The 22,469-nt window shown below is 42.6% G+C and overlaps 1 long non-coding RNA gene across 1 annotated transcript in view; it reads left to right on the plus strand.

The window, feature by feature from the left end:
- The window catches only part of LOC139355873 (uncharacterized), a 106,625-nt gene extending 88,688 nt beyond the window's left edge, over positions 1–17,937 (plus strand). The window contains exon 4 of the long non-coding RNA XR_011607112.1: positions 17,684–17,937. This is a non-coding gene — a long non-coding RNA (uncharacterized lncRNA). The remainder of the gene's footprint in view (positions 1–17,683) is intronic.
- The last annotated feature ends 4,532 nt before the right edge of the window (positions 17,938–22,469 follow it).

Raw genomic sequence — 22,469 nt, forward strand, 5'->3', positions numbered from 1 at the left:
TTTGAGACCAGCCTGGGCAACATGGTAAAACCCTGTCTCTACTAAAAATACAAAAAATAAGCCGAGTATGGTGGGGAACACCTGTAGTCCCAGCTACTCGGGAGGCTGAGGCACGAGAATCTCTTGAACCCAGGAGGCAGAGGTTACAGTGAGCCAACATCACACAATGGCACTCTGGCCTGGGTAACAAAACAAGACTCTGTCTCCAAAAAAAAAGCAAAAAACAAACAAAAAATGTGTCCAGAGACACAGAGCTTACAAGCAGAACACCTAGATTTGAGCCCAGTTCCTTCTGGTTTAAGAGTTCACAATATAAGTGAATCCCTTTACCAAAGCGTGTGAGAATTTCATCAAGGACTATTCAAAATGTCTCACTGGAGTCATCAGTTCTTCCTTTATGTTACCATAATATTCCAGCAGAACTCACCCTCACCATCCAGTGAAAACCCTTACAGCTCAAGTTGGGTGAAGTGGCTCATGCCTGTAATCCCAGCAAGTTGGGAGGTTGAGGTGGGTGGATCACCTGAGGTCAGGAGTTCAAGACCAGCATGGCAAACATGGTAAAACCCCATCTCTACTAAAAAACGGGAAACGGAGTTTGTAGTGAGCCGAGATTGTGCCACTGTACTCCAGCCTGGGCAAGAGAGCAAGACTGTCTCAAAAACCAAAACAAACCAAACAAAACAAAAAAACACCCTTACAGCTCAGATTTATAAACAGAATTCAAAGACAGGGGCTATATTTATGAAATGGAGCAAGGGAAGTTGAGAAAAAGATGGCATCTCCTTTTCCCAATGTTTTTTCCTCTTTCAGCTGTATATGTTTTAGAGTTCTAATGTCAAATAATAAGGCCTGAGAATTTTGCTGGAAACCTTCCTACTGTGATTTAAATGTTTGTTCCCTCCCATACTCATGTTAACATTTAATTACCAGCTGGCACAGTGGCTCATGCCTGTAATCCTAGCACTTTGTGAGGCCAAGGCAAGAGGATCATTTGAGCTCAGGAGTCCCCAAGACCGGCCTGGGCAACATAGTGAGACCCTGTCTCTATTTTTTAAAATTTTTTTAATAAAAAAATTAATTATCCTTGTAACGTTAGTAAGAGGTGAAAACTTTAAGAGGCGATTAGGCCATGAGACCCTGTCCTCATGAATAGAATAATGTCCTTATCATGGGGTGAATTTCTTATAAAAGAACAAATTCGGCCCACCTCTCCCCCTCTCCCCTTTGCCTTTCTGCTATGGGATATCTTCTGCCATATTAGGATACAGCAACAAGGCTCCCACCAGATGCTGGCATCTCAATCTATTTTTTTTTTAATTTTTTATTTTTTTTGAGATGAGTTTCACTCTATCACCCAGGCTGGAATGCAGTGACATGAACTTGGCTCACTACAACCTCCGTCTCCCAGGTTCAAGCAATTCTCCTGCCTCAGCCTCCCGAGTAGCTGGAATTACAGATGCTCACCACCATGCCTGGCTAATTTTTGTATTTTTAGTAGAGACGAGATTTCACCATATTGGCCAGGCTTGTCCCAAACTCCTGACCTCAGGTGATCCACCGGCCTTGGCCTCCCAAAGTGCTGGGATTACAGGTGTGAGCTACTACATCTGGCCAGACATCTCAATCTTGAACTTCTCTCAGCTTCCAGTGAGAAATAGATTTCTGTGTTTTATAAATTACCCAGTTTGTGGAATTCTGTTACAGCAGCACAAAATGAACTAAGATACTTCTCTTTTCACTGATATGGAAAAACAGCCAATTCAGTGAACTGGTTGAGCCGCCCACCTAATTATGCTGTGTCTGGAGCTCTTTAGGGCCCTTGGGGTACCTATAAAAGCCACAGTTATATTTCAAGATGAGAATATTTTCACAAAGACCAGAAGTATTGTCAGGCTTTGAAAGTTCTCAGTGGTGCCTGCTAGAAAGCAGCCATGCTTCAACATAAGGAGCTCAGAGCAATCTTCACCTTGCCCACTGAGTGGGTTATCTATTGCTGTGTAAGAAACTACTCCAAAATTAAAAGCTTAACAAATTTTTATTATCTCACAGTTTCTGTGGGTCAGGAATTTAAAAGCAACTTAGCTGGATAGTTTGGAGTAGGGTCTTTCCTGAGGTTGCAATCAGGACATTGGCTGAGGCTGCAGTCATCTAAAAACTCAACTGGAGATGGAGAATCCACTATTCTTGATTTTTTGTTTGTTTGTTTGTTTGTTGAGATAGGGTCTTGCTCTGTTGCCCAGGCTGGAGTGCAGGGTGGCACAATCATAGCTCACTGCAGCCTCAAACTCCCAGGCTCAAGCAACCCTCCTGCCTTAGACTCTGGAATACCCAGGACTACAGGTACATACCACCATACCAGCTAATTTTTAAATCTTTTGTAGAGACAGAATCTTGCTGTGTTGCCCAACCTGCTCTTGAATTCCTAGCCTCAAGTGATCCTCCCACCTCAGCCTCCCACGTGCTGGGATTATAGCTATGAGCTACTGCATCTGGCTGGCCAGGAACCACTTCTTTTTTTTTTTTGAGACAGAGTTTCACTCATGTTTACTAGGCTGGAGTGCCATGGTGCGATCTTGGCTCACCACAACCTCCACCTCCTGGGTTCAAGTGATTCTCCTGCCTCAGCCTCCTGAGTAGCTGGGATTACAGGCATGTGCCACCACTCCTGGCTAATTTTGTATTTTTAGTAGAGACAGGGTTTCTCCATGTTGGTGAGGCTGGTCTCCAACTCCCGACCTCAGGTGATCCTCCCACCTCGGCCTCCCAAAGTACTGGGATTACAGGCATGAGCCACCGCGCCCAGCCAGGAACCACTTATCTTATTCATTAAAAGTCAGGCAGTACAATCCACATTCAAAAGTAGTATTGGGCTTTGCTTTTTTAAAGGAGAACTATCAAAGTATTTGTGAACATGTTTTTTTTGTAAGTTTTCTTTGGTTTGGTTTGGTTTTGTTTTTCGAGACTACAGTCTCTATTTTGCCCAAACTGGGCTCAGCTCATATTCATGACCATCCCGTGTAGCTGGGACTACAAATATGTACCATCATCCCATATAAACATCTTTTTAAATCACTGCACCCATGCACTTAACAAAGAATAGATTCACAGACACAAACTTCTTCCTTACTTATAAGGGATATTTTACCTGTCTCAGTGAAGTGCCCTAAGCTATATCCCAGGTCCTGAGAAATTCCCACACATCGGAAATTAATTACTTTCTTGACTCTAACACCTGTTGATGAATGGTTTGAGCCCTTCTTCACTCCAAAGTGTCAATTATTCACTACGGAGTGAAATATTTACAGAGTACCATCAATGTACCAAGTACTAAGCAGAGAAAAAAATGGAAAGTAGGGCTAAAAACCAGTGTCCCTAGCTCAGATGGCTCATAGTTTAATATGAGAAAAACGTATTATGATGCAGTATGATAAGCACTATAATAGAATTATGCTTCAGGGGCTATCCAGCACATAAAAGAGATAAACTACCCAGATTGGAGAGTGAGGAGAAGGAGAGACACACACAACTTGTGAGATAACCTTGGAGATGAGCTCTAAATGATGAGTAGATTTAGCCAAGCAAAATGGAAAGGAAGAACAGGCTAAGTGATCCTAGGCCCATTCAAAGACATGAAGATGAGAAAAAAAATGAAATATTTTGAATTTTCACATTGTTTCTTAGGATTTGTGTGCAGTAGAATTCAAGGTGGGAAATAGCCAGAAATGAGGCTAGACAGGGGCCCCATGCTAAAGAATCTGGAATTTATCTACTTTAAGCAGCTGGGACAAAATCAAGTTTGCTTTTTTTAATTTTTTTTTTTTTTTTTTTTTTTTTAATTGAGAGAGAGTCTCATTCTGTCACCCAGGCTGGAGTGCAGTGGTTCAATCTGGCTCACTACAACCTCTGCCTCCCCAGTTCAAGCAATTCTCCTGCCTCAGCCTCTTGAGTTGCTGGGATTACAGGCACGCACCCTCAAACCTGACCTCAGTGATCTGCCGGGCTTGGCCTCCCAAAGTGCTAGATTACAGGAGTGAACCACCAGTGCTCAGGACAAATTTGCATTTAAAAGGTGACTACTTGGTTGAGTACAGTGGCTCACGCCTATAATCCCAGCACTTTGGGAGGCCGAGGCCAGTGGATTGCCTGAGGTCAGGAGTTCAAGACCAGCCTAGCCAACATGGTGAAACCCTGTCTTTACTACAAATGCAAAAAATATTAGCTGGGCATGGTGGTGGGCACCTGTAGTCCCAGCTACTTGGGAGGCTGAGGCAGGAGAATTGCTTGAACATGGGAGGCTGCAATGAGCAGAGATCACGCCACTGCTCTCCATCCTGGGTGACCGCTGGGAAAAAAAAAAAGACTAACTCTAGCTGGGTACAATGGCTCATACCTATAATCCCAGCACTTCGGGAGGCTGAGGCAGAAGCATCACTTGAGTCCAGGATTTCAAGAGCAACCTGGGCAATATAGCGAGACTACTGTCTTTACAAAAAATATATTTTTTTTTAGATGGAGTCTTGCTCTGTTGCCCAGGCTGGAGAGAAGTGTCATGATCTCAGCTCACTGCAACCTCCGCCTCCTAAGTTCAAGCAATCCTCCTGCCTCAGCCTCCTGAGCAGTTGTACAAAAAATAATTTTAAAAAATTAGCTGGGCCAGGTGATACGCAACTGTAGTCCCAGCTACTCAGGAGGCCAAGGCAAGATGATCACTTGAACCCAGGAGCTTGAGGCTGCAGTGAGCTATGATTGTACCACTACACTCCAGGCTGGGCAACAGAGCAAGACCCTGCCTCAAAAAAATTAGTTAAAAATAAAAAGTCACTACTCAGTAATGTACAAATTACATTTGCAGTAAATTCACTTATTTATTTATTCATGTATTTATTTTCAAGTTAGGGTCTCACTCTGTCACCCAGGCTGGTGTGCGGTGGTATCATCATGACTCACTGCCACCTCAACTTCCAGGTTCCAGCAATCCTGTCACCTCAGTCACCCGAGTAGCTGGAACCACAGGCGTGCACCACAATGCCCAGCTAATTTTTGTATCTTTGGTAGACACAGGGTTTCACCATGTTTCCCAGGCTGGTCTCAAACTCCTGAGCTTATGTGATCCACCCGCCTTGCCCTCCCAGAGAGCTGGATTACAGGCGCAAACCACCGCACCTGGCCTGGAGTAAATTCAAACTACTGAGTAGGAAGCTGGGTGTGATGGCTTACACCTGTAATCCCAGCACTTTAGGAGGCCAAAGAGGGAGGACTGCTTGAGCCCCAGGAGTTCAAGACCAGCCTGGGCAATATAGTGAGACCCCATCTCTACAAAAAATAAAAAATTTAAAAACAAAATGGAGGGCCTGGCATGGTGGCTCACGCCTGTAATCCCAGCACTTTGCGAGACCTAGGTGGGTGGATCACTGGAGGTTAGGAATTTGAGACCAGCCTGGCAAACATGGCAAAATCTCATCTCTACTAAAAATACAGAAATTAGCCAGGCATGGTGCGACGTGCCTGTAGTCGCAGCTACTCAGGACGCTGAGGCAGGAGAATTGCTTGAACCCAGGAGGTGGAGGTTGCAGTGAGCTGAGATCGTGCCACTGCACTCCAGCCTCGGCGACAGAGTGAGACTCCGTCTTAATAAACATAATAAAAATAAGGAAATGAGGAGGGACCACCCAAGGAGTGACAGTGATGGTGAAGGAGAGGGGTGGTTTGAAAGACTAGAAGTAAGGAAATGATACCTTAGTAATTTGGTTCAATACACTGAATCAGGTGGGGGTAAAGAAGGAACCAAGGGAGCCTGAGTTTAGGTTTTAGAATAAGGCAACTGAAGGAAAGGGAGAAACATTCCTGATGATATAGCGGAGCAAAATGAAATCAGTTTGGGTTTGGAGCAGATTGAGTTGGAGCCCTTGTAGGATACATGCTGACATGGAAGCCCCTCTGGTTTAGTCTCACTAGGTAGATTCATTTGAGTTAACAGAAAACTAAATTATAGACTTCATGTGAAAAATTATAAGATCGTGCTGTCTTTTTGTTTTGCTTTCTTTTTTTATTTTTTTATTTTGCTTTGTTTTATTTTTATTTTCATTGTCTCCTACTTCAGTTGCTTTATTGAATCTTCTTTTGTAGACAAATAAGAATTTTATAATTGTGTAGATTTAAATGTTTTTTTCCAAATTGCTTAAGGGTATTAGAAAATAACTTCTTTCCTTGCAGTTTTTAAAATGTCCCTTTCTAATTGGTTACATGATAATACATTCACACAACAAAATAATATGCAACTGCTTAAAACGGTTCATATTAAAAAATATTTAGTAAATGGAGCAATAGTCATGAAATACTCTTAAGCAGAAAAAAAGGAAGGTTACAAAATAGTTACATACACTATGATTCTAATTTTCATAAAAATATGTGTGTATCTGTGTATGCACAGGGACAAATGGAAAGCAAAACAGCAAAATATAATTATGTCTATCTCTAAGTGTTGGGATTTGGGATGATTTTTTAAAATTGTCTTATTGTGTTTTTATGCATTTGCTAAATTCAAAACAATGAATATTTAATATTCTAGAGTTTAAAAATTAATATGGTTTCCAAATGTTTTGTCTTATAAATTTATTCTATACCTCCAGTGTCAAACCTTAAAACTGAAAATAAATTCACCAAGTCAGCAGAAGTTATCTTTGCCTTGTGGGAATAAGAGTAATATATATTCTTTATTTATTTTGTTCATTGTTTCCATAATAGAAAGGTTAATAATTAGAAATGCTTTTAGAAGGAAACGTTTTCGGATCTCATGGAAGATGCAAAAATAAAAAAGTAAATAGGAGGAAACATTTATTTCCTTCCTCTGTCCCATAAAAGTTCACTTTCAGGAAAGGGCCTGATGTTAGTCATTTGTACCTCCATGTGAATTTGACACCTCTTCCCCAGAGGTATTTACCTTCCTGTTATGCTCTCTAATTAGGAGGAAATCTGAGTTCTATAAAGTTCAGATGTCCTGTGGTTTAGCCCACCTACTTCCTCACCAGACTTTCAGAAATAACAGTTTAGTCCTCAAAGGAGATCCCTTCTTCATGATCCATCCATCCATCCTTCTCCTACCAGGGACTAATAGCTCTGACTCTATGGTTTCCTCTTTTGGTGATCACGTTTTCCTCATATTTGGGCTCTTTAGTGTTGTGTGTGAGATTTCCTGGCTAGTAAACTGCTATACAGAGCCACTTAATACGAAAAACCAGAGCAGCCTCCAGTGGCTGAGAGGTGAATTCCTCCTGGGTCTCTTTTTCTTTCCCCCAACCCTTTTTCCTTCCTTCTTTTCTCTCTTTCTCTCTCTCTCTCTCTCTCTCTCCCCCCCATCCTTCCCTGCTTTCTTTCTTTCTTCCTGTTCATTCATCCCTCCAACAAGTCCCAGATTTTCTAAGTCAACCCAATTTCAAAGACCTTGTCTCATTATCTTCTTCTATACACTCATGCCTTTGTCAGATAATACATTCAGATTCTTAGTTCAGAAAATGTGGTCACCATAGACGACCTCTTCAAATTATTCCTAATACTTGCCTCACTTCCTTTATGTCAACTTAAATGAAAGGAGACTCAAGACATGATACACACCACACACAAAAAATAAAGGAGTGAATGAACAAAGTTTTCATGAGGACAAGGTTAGTATATACTTTACACACAGTGGGATAATCAAAATAGTCATTTGTTGAGTGCTTATTATGAACCAGGTGCTGTGGTAATGCCAGAGGTGTTTGAACCAAAGGAACTCCATCTCGAATGGGAGCTGGGTAAAAATAAGGCCGAGACCTACTGGGCTGTATTCCCAGGATGTTAAGGCATCCTTAGTCACAGGATGAAATAGGAGGTCAGCACAAAATACAGGTCACAAAGACTTTGCTGATGAAACAGTTCATAGTAGAGAAGCTGGCAAAACCCACCAAAACCAAGATGATGACAAGAGTGACCTCTGGTCATCCTCACTGCTCATATGCTAATTATAGTACATTAGCATTCTAAAAGTACTATGCTATAGTACTAGCATATAAACTCTATATGGTCTAAAAGAGGGAGAAACCCTCAGTTCTGGGTATAGCCCACACCTTTCCCTGAAAACTCATGAATTATCCACCCCCTGTTAACATACAATCAAGACATAACTGTAAGTGTTCTTAGTCCACCAGCCCAAGCTGCTGCTCTGCCTATGGAGTAGTCATTCTTTTGTTCTTTTACTTTCTTAATAAACTTGCTTTCATTTAGTCTACAGACTTGCCCCAAATTCTTTCTTGTGCAAGATCCAGGAACCCTCTCTTGGGGTCTGGATCCGGACCCCTTTCTGGTAACAATAAACGATTTACATATTTTATTTTATTTAATCATCACAAGAAGTCATATCACAGTCTAAATGAACAAACTGAGATTTAGAGACACTCAGGCAGAGTGCCAGGATTCACACTCAGGTATCTGACTCCAAAGCACATGCTCTTAATAAATATGCTTTACTGCCATTGTGGGGTAATTTTGGAAGAGCCTGGGACAGGCTTACTGAACCCCACCACTCACCTTCAAAATAACCACTTCAATTTGATTTGTTTGTTTTTTGACACAGGGTCTCACTCTGTCACCCAGGGTGGAGTGCAGCAGTGCAGTCTCGGCTCACTGCAACCTCCCCCTCCCAAGTTCAAGTGATTCTCCTGCCTCAGCCTCCCAAGTAGCTGGGATTATAGGTGCGTGCCACCACGCCTGCTAATTTTGGTATTTGTAGTACAGACAGGATTTCACCATGTTGGCGAGGCTGGTCTCGAACTCCTGACTTCAGGTGATCTGTCCACCTGGGCTTCCCAAAGTACTGGGATTACAGGCGTGAGCCACCACACCCAGCCATAACCCCTCAATTTGCATAGCACTTTAGGATGTGTGTGCATGCCTGCGTGTGCGTGTGTGTGATCCATGAGTCTCATAACAGCCCCGAGACATCAACAGGGCCTGGTGGAATATTAATTCTCCATTTATAGGAGAGGAATTAAGGCCCAGTGAGATTAAGTGATTTGTCACAGGCAGTGAAAAAGGCCTGGAACTAATGTTCAGACAGTGTTACTTTCTCGACTTCTGCTTTCCTATGCTCTGAGATTCCCTTTCCAGCAACAAAACCTTTCATTCCATTATTAAAAAGAAGTTATAGATGCCAGCTGAACTTTAAGGAAATGATTCACTGTGGATAGCTGAGACTTCTAGATAGCTAAGGACGTGCTTCTCTACCATCCATTTCCACTCTTTCCTTTATCCCCTTTTCTCACCTCTGTCTACCTCTGTTGCTGTGAAACCATTTGGAATTGTCTATTTATATGGCTACCTTCTATGGTGAGCCATGGCGCCCACCTTTATCCACATGGCTATTCTAGCTACTGGAGCTGGGTGTGGTGGCTCGCACCTGTAAACCCAACATTTTGGGAGGCCAAGGCACAAAGATCGCTTAAGCCCAGGAGTTCTGGGCCAGCCTGGGAAACAGAGCGAGACCCTGGCTCTCAAAAAAAAAACCAATTAGCTGGGCATGGTAGATGGTGGTGCATGCCTGTAGTCCCAGCTACTCAGGAGGCTGGGGCAGGAGGACTGCTTGAGCCCAGGAATTTGAGGCTGCAGTGAGCTACTGCACCACTGCACTCCAACCTGGGTGACAGAGAAAGACCCCGTCTCTAAAAAAAAAAAAAAAAAAAAAAAAAAATTAAACAAATAAAATTAAACACATAAATAAAAAAAGAAAAGAAAATATTCTAGCCACCGGGACAAGTTCCCAGCAGAACACACTCCATAAGCAATAGCAACTAAGACTGGGGGCGGGGAGGTGGAAAGCGGGGAACAGTGGGTCTGTGTTTCTCACGGGTACGTGGGAGGCACTGCGGTTTCATTATCTCCTTCAACAGTTCATCCAGCACAACATATTACACAGTTTATTGCCTTCTTAGAAATAAAAGAGCTGAATTTACCCTTTGGGTGACAACACAAAAATATCATAATAAACAAATAATAGCTAATATTTATTTTGTGCTTACCATATGCCAGATACTGTTCTAATTGCTTTACATATATAAATTAATCAGTATTAACTCATTTATTCCATTAGTTTGCAATGCTGTAAAACAGCAATGCCCCAGGAGGTACTGAAGGATTTATAATTATTTCTACCATTTTTTAGTTCTTAGATCTCTCCCTTTTCTTGCAACTTCCATTTCTATAGATTGCTAAATACCACCTCTCCAGATTTCTGATTTGCTTCCTTTAATCTCCTACATTTTTTTTTTCCTTGAGACAGGGTCTTGCTTTGTCAGCTAGGCTGAAGTGCAATGGCACAATCACGGCTCACTGCAACCTATGCAATCCTCCAACCTCAGCCTACCGAAGAGCTGAAACTACAGGCACGTGCCACGACGGCTAATTTTTTAAAAAATTTTTGTAGAGGCAGGGTCTCCCTAAATTGCCAGGGCTGGTATCGAATTCCTGGCCTCAAACTATCCTCCTGCCTCTACCTTCCAATGTCCCGGGATTACAGGCGTGAGCCATTGCACCTAGACCTAATCTCCTACAGACTTAGAAGGATAAACCAATAGTGTTGGAATTATATCCAGAAAAAGGTAACTATGTTCGTGTGTGTGTGTGCACGCCTGTGTGTGTTTTGAGATGGAATCTCACTCTGTCGCCCAGGCTGGAGTGCAATGGCGCAATCTCGGCTCACTGCAACTTCTGCCTCTCAGGTTCAAGTGATTTTCCTCCCTCAGCCTCCTGAGTAGTGGGATTACAGGCCCCACCACCATGCCCAGCTAATTTGTGTATTTTTAGTAGAGATGGGATTTCACCATGTTGGCCAGGCTGGTCTCAAACTCCTGACCTCAAGTGATCTACCCACCTTGGCCTCCCAAAGTGCTAAGATTACAGGCGTGAGCCACTGTGCCCAGCCAGAAAAAGGTAACTATGTTCTGATAAGAACATATAAATAAAATACATTAATAATAATACATGTGTGGTACCCAAATAGAAATATACAATATATGCAATATACTCAATGTATCTATTTCATTTATTTTGGGCACCAGAGTCATTTTTTTTTTTTTTTAAATAAGGTCTCCCTCTGTCACCTGGCTGGAATGCAGTGTCACAATCACAGCTCACTGCAGCCTTGACTTCCCAGGCTCAAGCAATCCTCTCACCTCAGCCTCCTGAGTAGCTGGGACCACAGGCATGCACCACAATGCCCAGCTAATTTTTAATTTTTTTTTTTTTGTAGAGATGGGGGTCTCACTTTGTTGCCCAGCCTGGCCTCGAATTTCTGAGCTCAAGTGATCCTCCTGCCTGTGCCTCCCAAAGTGCTAGGATTACAGGCATAAGTCCCCACACCCAACCTAGAGTCTTTATTTATCTATTTATTCAATCTCGGCTCACTGCAACCTCTACCTCCCGGGTTCAAGCGATTCCGCTGCCTTAGCCTCCTGAGTAGCTGGGATTACAGGCACCCGCCACCACGCCCAGCTAATTTTTTATATTTTTAGTAGAGATGGCATTTCACTATGATGGCCAAGCTGGTCTCGAACTCCTGACCTCAGATGATCCCCCCACCTCAGCCTCCCAAAGTGCTGGGATTACAGGCCTGAGCCACCGGACCCAGCAGTCTTTATTTTTAACATTTTATGATGAAATAATTTCAAATTTGCAGAAAAATTGCAAAAATAGTACAAGGAACTTGCATATACATTTCACCAACCTTTCACTATCTCTAGCTAGAAGTATCCCAATGAGTTCATGAGATACAATTTCTCAAGATCCCTGGTAAAGAATGTGGCCATTATAAAGATCTTTAATCTGCTATACATTTAATCCCAAACTTTTCCTCTCCCATGAATAATTAAAATTTAGCTAATTTAACTTTCGTGACCTGTTTTGAATGTGGAATCACAAATATGGAAAAGCCCTAATGATATCACTGAGACTGCCAACCAGATGTATGATAGAAGTGAAACTATTACAGATCATGGCTTGAAGCTGTACCATTTATCTATTAAGTAAAAATATAGGCCAAGCACAGTGACTCACTCCTGTAATCCCAGCACTTTGGGAGGCCAAGGCAGGCAGATCATCTGAGGTCAGGAGTTCAAGACTAGCCTGGCCAACATGGTGAAACTCCATCTCTACTAAAAATATAAAATTAGCCAGGTGTGGTGTTGCACGCCTTAATCCCAGCCACTCTGGAGGCTAAGCAGGAGAATTACTTTAACTGGGACAGTGGAGGTTGCAGTGCGCTGAAACCATGCCATTGCACTCCAGCCTGGATGACAAGAGCAAAACTGTGTCTCAAATATGTATGTGTATATATATATAGACACACACATACACAGAGAGAGAGAGCGTGCTAGAAACATTTTGTAACAAACACTGCTTGAAGTCTTTTTTTAATCTATTGTTACACTTTAATAAGGAAGTATATCTGACTTCATCAAAGATAAAGACCACTATCATAAACTTTTTTTTTTTTTGAGACGGAGTCTCTCTCTGTCGATAGGCTGGAGTGCAGTGTTGCTGTCACGATCTCAGCTCACTGCAACCTCCACCCCCTGGGTTCAAGTGATTCTCCTGGCTTGGCCTCCCAAGTAGCTAGGACTACAGGTGTGCTCCACCACGCCCAGTTAATTTTTGTATTTTTAGTAGAGATGGGTTGGCCAGGATGGTCTCTGGTGGGCGGATCTGACCTTGTGATCCGCCCACCTTAGCCTCCCAAAGTGCTGGGATTACAGGCGTAAGCCATCACACCCGGCCTATCATAAACTTTTTTAAAATTCTTAATCTCTAAATTTCCCTCAAATATTTTCTTCTGTAGCCAAATTACAAATTATTTAAGCTCTTTTTCAGTGATCAGAGATTTTTCTAATCCTTGCAATCTGCATTATGAATAAAGAAGACTGGGGAGGGTAAGCAATAAAACATCACTAAAAGTCTACTACATGCAAAATACAATGCCTAAGCTAATGCCATATTATATAACAGGCTCTAATAAATGGAGATTTGAGACCCAAGCTCAAGGCCAGCCCCTGTGGCTCCAGGACACAAGCCTGCTCCTGTAGACCCAGCCCCCAGACCCACCTCAGCACAGCCCTGTGGTCTCAGACTCCAGGCTGGCTACTGCAGACCCAGGCACCAGGCCAGCACCTGCAAACCTAGGCTCTACACTAGACCCTGCAGACCCAGGCTTTAGGCTGGCCTCCATGGATCCAAGACCTAGGTGTGCCCCCACAGGCTCAGACTCCAGAAACATCCTTATGGCTTTGGACACCAAGCCTATCCCAGTGCCTGGCCAGCCCTTACACACTAAGGCTCAAGACCCACTTTGGTGGCAAGTCAGCTTCTGTGGACTCAGACTTCAGGTCAGCACCCATCGATCCAGGATCCAGGCCTGTCCCTGCAGATCTAGGCTCCAGGCCCAACCTCGGAGAATCAGTTGACACAGCGGACCCAGGCTCCAGGCCCAACCCCACAGACCCAGGCATGATGCCCAGGTGGACCCAGATACCACACCAGCCTGGCTTAGGCCTCCAGCAGTAAGCCTGCCATGATGGCCCACCAAGAAACTCTGGACAGGCTGACTAGCAAAGGGCTTTTCCTAACAAAGTCAGCCTATAAAGATCAAAATAGGTGAGTGAGCGCGGTGGCTCACGCCTGTAATCCCAGCACTTTGGGAGGCCAAGGCAGGTGGATCACTTGAGGCCAGAAGTTTGAGGCCAGCCTGGCCAAATGGCAAAACCCAATCTCTACTAGAAATACAAAAATTAGTCAGGCATGGTGGCACATGCCTGTAATTCCAGCCACCTGGGAGGCTGAGGCATGAGAATTGCTTGAACCCAGAAGGTGGAGGTTGCAGTGAGCCAAGATCACACCACTATACTCTAGCATGGGCAACAGAGCGAGACTCTGTCTCAAAAAAAAAGAAAAGATCAGAGTAGGTGCCTGTTTCTTCAAATGTGCAGACACAAACACATGGCCATAGAAACTCAAATAATCAGGGAAACATGACACCACCAAATGTTTAAACTAAAGCACCAGTAACAAGAAATGGAAACCCACAAATGACCTGACAAAGACTTCAGTTTTGACATAACTCAGTTTACAGAAAACACAAGAGTAGAGAAGAAATGCAAATGACACTATGATGAAACAAACAAGACACGTATATGGGACATCCTTTAAGACAACAGGCCTCTTATATCTAATAAGTCAATGTAATGGAAGAGGAACATGGTAGAGAGATTATATTCTGAACTCAAAAGGGCCGGGCGCAGTGGCTCATGCCTGTAATCCCTGCACTTTGGGAGACCAAGGCGGGCAGATCACTTGAGGACAGAAGTTTGAGACCAGCCTGGCCAACATGGTGAAACCTCGTCTGTACTAAAAATACAAAAAATTAGCTGGTCATGGTGGCACATGCCTGTAATTCCAGCTACTCAAGAGGCTTCCCTTCCCTTCCCTTCCCTCCCCTCCCCTCCCCTCCCGTCCCCTCCCGTCCCCTCCCCTCCCCTCCCGTCCCCTCCCTTCCCCTTCCGTCCCCTCCCCTCCCCTCCCCTCCTTTCTCTTTCTTTCTTTCTTTCTTTCTTTCTTTCTTTCTTTCTTTCTTTCTTTCTTTCAGGAGAATCACTTGAACTGGAAGACAGAGGTTGCAGTGAGCTGACATCGTGCCACTGCACTCCAGCCTAGGCGACAGAGAGAGACTTTGTCTCAAAAAGAAAAAAAAAAAAGGACTGCATATTAAAAAAGATTAAGGAATTATTGTCAGTTTCCTTAGGGGTCATAGTGCCATTGTGGTTATATATGAGAATGTGGTTTTTTTTAGGAGATATATAATAGGGTATTTGGGATGAAAGTATTTTGGGCTGGGTGCTATGACACGTGCCTATAGTCCCAGCTATTTGGGAGACTGAGGCAAGAGTGCTTAAAACCAGGAGTTTGAGTTTGCAGTGAACTATATGGCTGCACCACTGCACTCCAGCCTGGGGGACACAGTGAGACCCTGTCTCTAAAAAAAAAACAAAAACAAAAACAAAAAAACAGTTCTAATTAGCGATCATGACATTTAAAAAAGAATTAATGTGGCCAGGCATGGTGGCTTATTTTATAATCCTGGTTACTCAGAAGGTTGAAGCAGGAGTATCACTTGAGCCCAGGAGTTTAAGGCCAGCCTGGGCATCTCACAAGACCCCATCTTAAAAAAAAAAAAAAAAAAGAAAGAAAGTATTTTGGCATCTGCAAGTTAGTTTCAAAAATAAGTGTATATTTGCGAGCATATGTCTCATAACAGAAGAAAATTAGAAATAAATCACATATATTTACATAAATATATGTAAATCACATAAGTATATGTGATTTATATACATATAAACGTGTATATATACAGTCACCAACTTACAATGGTTCAACATAGGATTTTTCAATTTTACAATGGTGTGAAAGCAATACACATTCAGTAGAAACTATATTTTGAGTACCTATGCAACCATTCTGTTTTTCACTTTCTTTTTTTTTTTTTTTTTTTTTTGAGATGGAGTCTCACTCTGGCGCCCAGGCTGGAGTGCAGTGGAGGCGGGCATATCACCCATGGTCAGGAGTTTGAGACCATCCTGGCAAACATGGCGAAACCCCGTCTCTACTGAAAATGCAAAAATTAGCTTGGCATGGTGGCACCTGCCTGTAATCCCAGCTACTCAGGAGGTTGAGGCAAGAGAATTGCTTGAACTCAGAAGGCGGAGGTTGCCGTGAGCCGAGATCTCACCACTGTACTCCGGGAAGGAAGGAAGGAAGGAAGGAAGGAAGGAAGGAAGGAAGGAAGGAAGGAAGGAAGGAAGGAAGGAGAGAGAAAGAAGAGAAAGAGAGAGAGAGAGAGAGAGAGAAAGAGAGAAAGGAAAGAAAGGAAAGAAGAAAGAAAGAAAGAAGGAAAGAAGGAAGGAAGGAAGGAAGGAAGGAAGGAAGGAAGGAAGGAAAGGAAGGGAGGGAGGGAGGGAGGGAGGGAAGAAGGAAGGAAGGAAGGAAGGAGAAAGGAAGGGAGAGGAGGTGAAGGGAGAGGAGAGGAGGGGAGGGGAGAGGAGGGGAGGGGAGGGGAGAGGAGGGGAGGGGAGGGGAGAGGAGGGGAGGGGAGGGAAGGGAAAAATTCAAATTCCAAAATAGCTTCCTGAAGTGATTTCTTGGCCGGCCAAGAGGAAAAAATGAAAACTTAAAATGATCTTTCTCTTTAAATCACAACTCAAAACTGAAGAGTCTTTATGGTACTATTCCTTATCCTGCATCTTATGTTCTTTAAACTTCCCTCTGCCCCTATCTTTTTCTCTTATCTGTTCCCCTTTTTTTCCTCAGCTGGCCAGCAACCCTCAAAACTCAATTGCCTCTTAAAATTAAACTTTTCTTTGAACACAAAAAAAGTTCTTATGGTTGATTTTAAGCTCTTATCTTGCTCTTAGTTGTGAGTCATTGTCAAAATCTTTAGAAAGCCTAGATGGGATAGAGAGAAATTGCAGAGAGGAAAGAAAAAATACTTGATACGGTCTTTCCAACCAGGGGGATTCTATCTTTCTAGTGATAGAGGTATTCATTTTACTGGGACAGTTATTAAAGAGCTTTACAGAGCCCTGACACATTCAGATACTTCACTGTCCATATCACTCCCAATATTCAGGAAAGATAGAAAGAAATAATGAAATTCTAAAACTCAAATTACCAAAATTCTTCAAGACTCTCAAACTTCTGTGGCCTAAGGTATTGCCATTGGCTTTATTGATAATGAGTTCAACTGTTTCTGGGGTTTAGCAACTCTTTACCCATGAGTTAGTAACAGGCTGGCTTGGGAGTCTAGAAAGTTTACCTCTAAATGTAGATATCACCCTGTTCCAAGAAGACATGGTCAACTATATTAAGGGACTGGTACAATACACCCATTTTTATCATCAATAGGTAGGAGAAGCTGTTCTTCAACATTATCCTAAACAACCCTTGCATGACTTAAAATCTGGAGACCTGGGCTGGGTGTGGCGGCTCACACCTGTAATCCCAGCACTTTGGGAGGCTGAGGCAGGAGGATCACCAAAGGTGAGGAGTTTGAGACCAGCCTGGCCAACATGAAGAAACCTGATCTCTACTAAAAACATAAAAATTAGCCAGGCATGGTGGCGGGCGTCTGTAATCCCAGCTAATCGGGAGACTGAGGCAGAAGAATCGCTTGAACCCAGGAGGGAGGGGGAGGTTGCAGTGAGCCGAGATCGCATCACTGCTTTCCAACCTGGGTGACAGAACAAGACTCCATCTCAAAAAAAAAAAAAAAAAAAAAAAAATCTGGAGACCTGGTTTATTGGAACAGACTTCAGAGAAAAACAGCCCTTAAACCATGGTGGAAATGACCCTATCAGATGCTGTTAACAACTAGCACAGCAGCAAAACTGTAAGATGCTGATCCTCCATTTCATGTCTGAGCCACCCCCAAGATGACTACATCCTAAATCCAGAAATCTGTGAATTTGTTACTTTTTGTGAAAAGGGGGACTATGAAGATATAATTAAGCTTATATTATATTATAATATTAATATAATATAATATATATTATATTATAATTATATTAAGATTAATTACCTTGAGATAGAAAGATGATTTTGGATTTTCCAGGTGGAACCAATGTATTTACAAGCATCCTTATAAGAAGGAAACAGGAGTTTCACAAATAAAGAAAATGCAATGTGATGAGAGAAGCAGAAAAAGAGAAGTATTTGAAAATACCACATGGCTGGCTTTAAAATGAAGGAATGGATCATGAGCCAAGGAATACAGGTGGCCTCCAGAAGCCAGAACAGGCAAGCAAGCAGATTGCCTCCTAAGACCTCCAGAAGGAATGCATTCCCTGGACTGATTTTAGATTTCTGACCTCTAGAAATGTAGCAAAATAAACATGTATTATTTTAAGCCATAAGCTCATGAGAATTTGTTACAGCAGCAATAGAGAACTAAGAAGGCTGTCTCTCAACTAAAGAAACATAAACTATCCCTGAGTTCTTGGAAGACTGTCTTTATCAGAGACCTTAACCTGAGCATTCTTAGGAACCTGCAGAAACATACAGTCTTTGGGAAGAGATAACATTCAACCAGCAAGACAACTGTGGGGGATGTAGGCATTCCCACCTGAGGTCCATGCACTAAGACCACAGATTGCTACTCTTTAATCTACATTCTTTTGTTTTCTGTTTTCCTACCTCTCTTCTTTTCTCTGTTGCTGATTTAAGGCTGTTTTCACCTATTTATGCATTAGACCCCATTCTTTTTTTTTTTTTTTTTTTTTTTTTTTTTTTTTTGAGATGGAGTCTCACTCTGTGGCCCAGGATGGAGTGCAATGGCATAATCTTGGCTCACTGCAACCTCTGCCTCCCAGGTTCAACTGATTCTCCCACCTGAGCCTCCTGAGTAGCTGGGATTACAGGCACCCGCCATCATGCCTGGCTAATTTTTATATTTTTGTAGAGACAGAGTTTCACCATGTTGACCAAGCTGGTCTTGAACTGCTGACCTCAGGTGACCTGCCCACCTCAGCCTCCCAAAGTACACGGATTACAGGCATAAGCCACCATGCCTGGCCAGACCCCTATTCTTAATATTGTTTTGTTTTGTTTTGTTTTGTTTTGAGACAGATCCGCTCTGTCACGCAAATTAGAGTGCAGTGGTGTGATCTCGGTTCACCACAACCTCCATCTCCCAGATTCAAGCCAGGAATGCTGAAAAACACCCTGCAATTCATAGGAGAGCCCCCTCACTCAGCATCAACTCCAAGTGAAGTTCTGCCATACAATTCTGACACTAATTACCCAGAGTAAATGAAGACATTGCAGGTTAGATTCAAAGTCCTCCATGAGACTGCTCTCACTTAAGACACGAGCTGTCAGTATCTGGGGTCCCCAGGCTTCCTACACTTCTGATTGTCTATAAATGTAGGGGCTTTCCTAACCTCCTCAAATTCAGGAATTCACTAGAATGAGTCACAGAACTCAGGAAAGTGGTATACTTACAATTACTTCCATTGTAAAGGATACACATAGGGTAAGACCTGGGAAGAAGTGACGACCTACCATGCCCTCCCCCCACAGCATAGAGTGCATTCCCCGCCTTTGCATCCATGTGTCCACCAATCAGGAAGCTTCTCTGAGCTTCAGTGTCCAGAGTTTTTACTGGAGTTTCATTATAAAGGCATGATAGATTAAATCATTGACCACATGATCAAGCTCAATCTCCAACCCCTCTCTCCTTTACAGAGTTGTGTAACTGAAAGTCCCAATGCTGTGCCTATGTGTTTGGTCTTTCCAGGGACCAGATTGCATCCTGAAGCTTTCTTGGGTCCCACCCTGAGTCACTCCATTAGCATAACAAAGATACACTTATCATTCTGAAATTTCAAGAATATCTCCTCTCAGAACCAGGGATAAAGGCCAGTCAAAGTTTTTATTATGGAGCATCCACAACAAGAAATGACCAGGCCTAAAATGTCAATAATGCCAAGTTTGAGAAACTCTGCTTTAAAACTATCTAATGATCCTGGTACTACAGATTTCTTTGTCTGATGCCAAACTATCCTTGATGAGCAGTGTCAGAATGTTACAACCATTAGATAATCTTGTAGGGTTATTTTGGCCAAAAATAGATTATTAAGTGGCCTCCAATTACTATCTTGAATTTGTAGCACAAAGACCTAGTAACCATTTTCTTTAAGCTGGACAGAAACATATTCCCTTGATCAACCAATGCCTGCTTTCAGGAGAGACACTAATGTCACCTAGGATCCATTTTGGCTCAATTTCTTCTCTAGAAAAAGACAGATCATTAGATTATTTAATTCAAGTAGAAGAGAGACCAAGCATTGACTTTAACTTTTTAAATTAATTTATTCATTTTGAGATGGAGTCTTGCTCTGTTGCCCAGGAAGGAGTGCAGTGGCACAATCTCAGCTTACTCCAACCTCCGCCTCCCGTGTTCAAGCGATTCTCCTGACTCAGCCTCCTGAGTAGCCAGGATTACAGGCACACGCCACAATGCCTGGCTAATTTTTATATTTTTAGTAGAGACAGGGTTTCACCATGTTGGTCAGTCTGTCCTCGAACTCCTGACCTCGTGATCTGCCCGCCTTGGCCTCCCAAAGTGCTGGGATTGCAGGCATGAGCCACTGAGTCCGTCCATATTGACTTTATTTTTAAACCGAAATCCTACCTACTTAAGGAGAATTCTGGATTGTTTTCTTTCTTCTCCAAACCTCTTCACTTCATGCATCACAATAGTCCTGAAAAGTAAGGTGAATCCTAGAGTGTGACAGGGAAGTTAGACAATGCCATCAAGGCTATGGGAGTACTCACCTGAGAAGTTCATGAAATTGGAGGTCAGGCATGGTGGCTCACACCTGTAAACCCAGCACTTTGGGAGGCCAAGGTTGGTAGATCACCTCTGGTCGGGAGTTCAAGACCAGCCTGGCAAACATGGTGAAACCCCGACTCTACTAAAAATACAAAAATTAACTGGGCATGGTGGCTTGTGCCTGTAATCCCAACTACTCAAAAGGCAGAGGCAGAAGAATCGCTTCAATCTGGGAGGTGGAGGTTGCAGTGAGCTGATCCTGGGTGACACAGTGAGACTCTGCCTCAAGAAGAAAAAAAGGGAGAAATTGAACAGGCAGGGGTGCAAAATGAAGATGATTCAGATTTAACATTGACCTCTCATAAGAAATAGTTATTCTTTTAGGGGAAGAATGTTGTACTTACCTGTTGCAGGAAGTCAGGGACCCCCAAATGGAGGGACCGGCTGGAGCCATGGCAGAGGAACATAAATTGTGGAGATTTCATGGACATTTATCACTTCCCTAATAATACTCTTAAGATTTCTTACGCCTGTCTTTAATCTCTTAATCCTGCTATCTTTGTAAGCTGAGGATGTATGTCACCTCAGGACCACTGTAACAATTGTATCTAACTGTACAAATGGATTGTAAAACATGTGTGTTTGAACAATATGAAATCAGTGCACCTTGAAAAAGAACAGAATAACAGCGATTTTAGGGAACAAGGGAAGACAACCATAATGTCTAACTGCCTTCAGGGTCGGGCAAAAAGAGCCATATTTTTCTTCTTGCAGAGAGCCTATAAATGGATGTGCAAATAGGAGAGATATCACTAAATTATTTTCCTAGCAAGGAAAATTAAGACCCTAGGAAAAGAGCTGCATTCCTGGGGGAAGGTCTATAAATAGCCGCTTTGGGAGTGTCTGTCTTATTCGGTTGAGAAAAGGACTAAAATACTCCCTGGTCTCCTGCAGTACCCTCAGGCTTATTAGGGTGGGGAAAATACCCCACCCTGGTGAATTTGAGGTCAGACCAGTTCTCTGCTCTCGAACCCTGTTTTCTGTTGTTTAAGATGTTTATCAAGACAATATATGCACAGCTGAACATAGACTCTTATCAAGAATTTTTTATTTTACCCTTTGCCTTGTGCTCTTTGTTCTCCTTTTTGCCCTGTGAAGCATGTGATCTTTGTGACCTACTCCCTGTTCATACACCCTCTCCCCTTTTGAAGTCCTTAATAAAAACCTGCCAGTTTTGTGGCTCTGGTGGGCATCACGGACCTACTGATATGTGATGTCACCCTGGCGGCCCAGCTGTAAAATTCCTCTCTTTGTACTCTTTCTCTTTATTTCTCAGACTGGCTGACACTTAGGGAAAATAGAAAGAACCTACGTTGAAATATTGGGGGCAGGTTCCCCCGATACTTACCACCCTGCAGACCTCTGGAATCTTTCCTGTAATCAATATTTTCAGAAAACTTAGGTAATTTGTCTAATAACACCAAATTTGATTTTGTGGGATCCTCAGAATAGGGATGTGATCTGTGGTCTTGATTTACTTTGGGCACACTTGGCTCCTGGATGAGAAGTAGAAGACAAACTCTGAACATGATCCTTTGTTTAGTACATTTGTCTGTGTTGCAATGTTCAGATGGTGATCTCTAGATTCTTAAATGCTGAGGTGCAATAGCTGTCCCAACTAATAAGTCAACAAATAATCATCCAAAAAAAAGCAGGAAAACTTCATATTAATGAAGGTTGAAACATGTACCTTTAGAATATTGGAGATTGAACCAGTCATTCCCAGAAACTTAATACATAATTGTGATGCCTCAAATCAGCAAGGAACTGGATTGATCACACCCCAAATACTAACTGACTCTCCTTCAGCTCAGAATGAAAAATAGTAAAAAGGAGAAAAATAAAAAACAAAACTGTCTACACCTACATAGTTTGCTGTCTGCTTTAACAGGACTTTACCATTCCATTGTCTTCATTTGTGTAACTTTGCTACCCCAAGAGACTTGTCCAAGAAGGTGAAAGTTGCAAATAACTTTCTCGTTCACTGTAAAAACTTATCGAAAGA

This window comes from Macaca nemestrina, chromosome 8 (genome assembly GCF_043159975.1).
Source record: "Macaca nemestrina isolate mMacNem1 chromosome 8, mMacNem.hap1, whole genome shotgun sequence".
In the NCBI taxonomy this organism is placed as follows: Eukaryota; Metazoa; Chordata; class Mammalia; order Primates; family Cercopithecidae; genus Macaca; species Macaca nemestrina.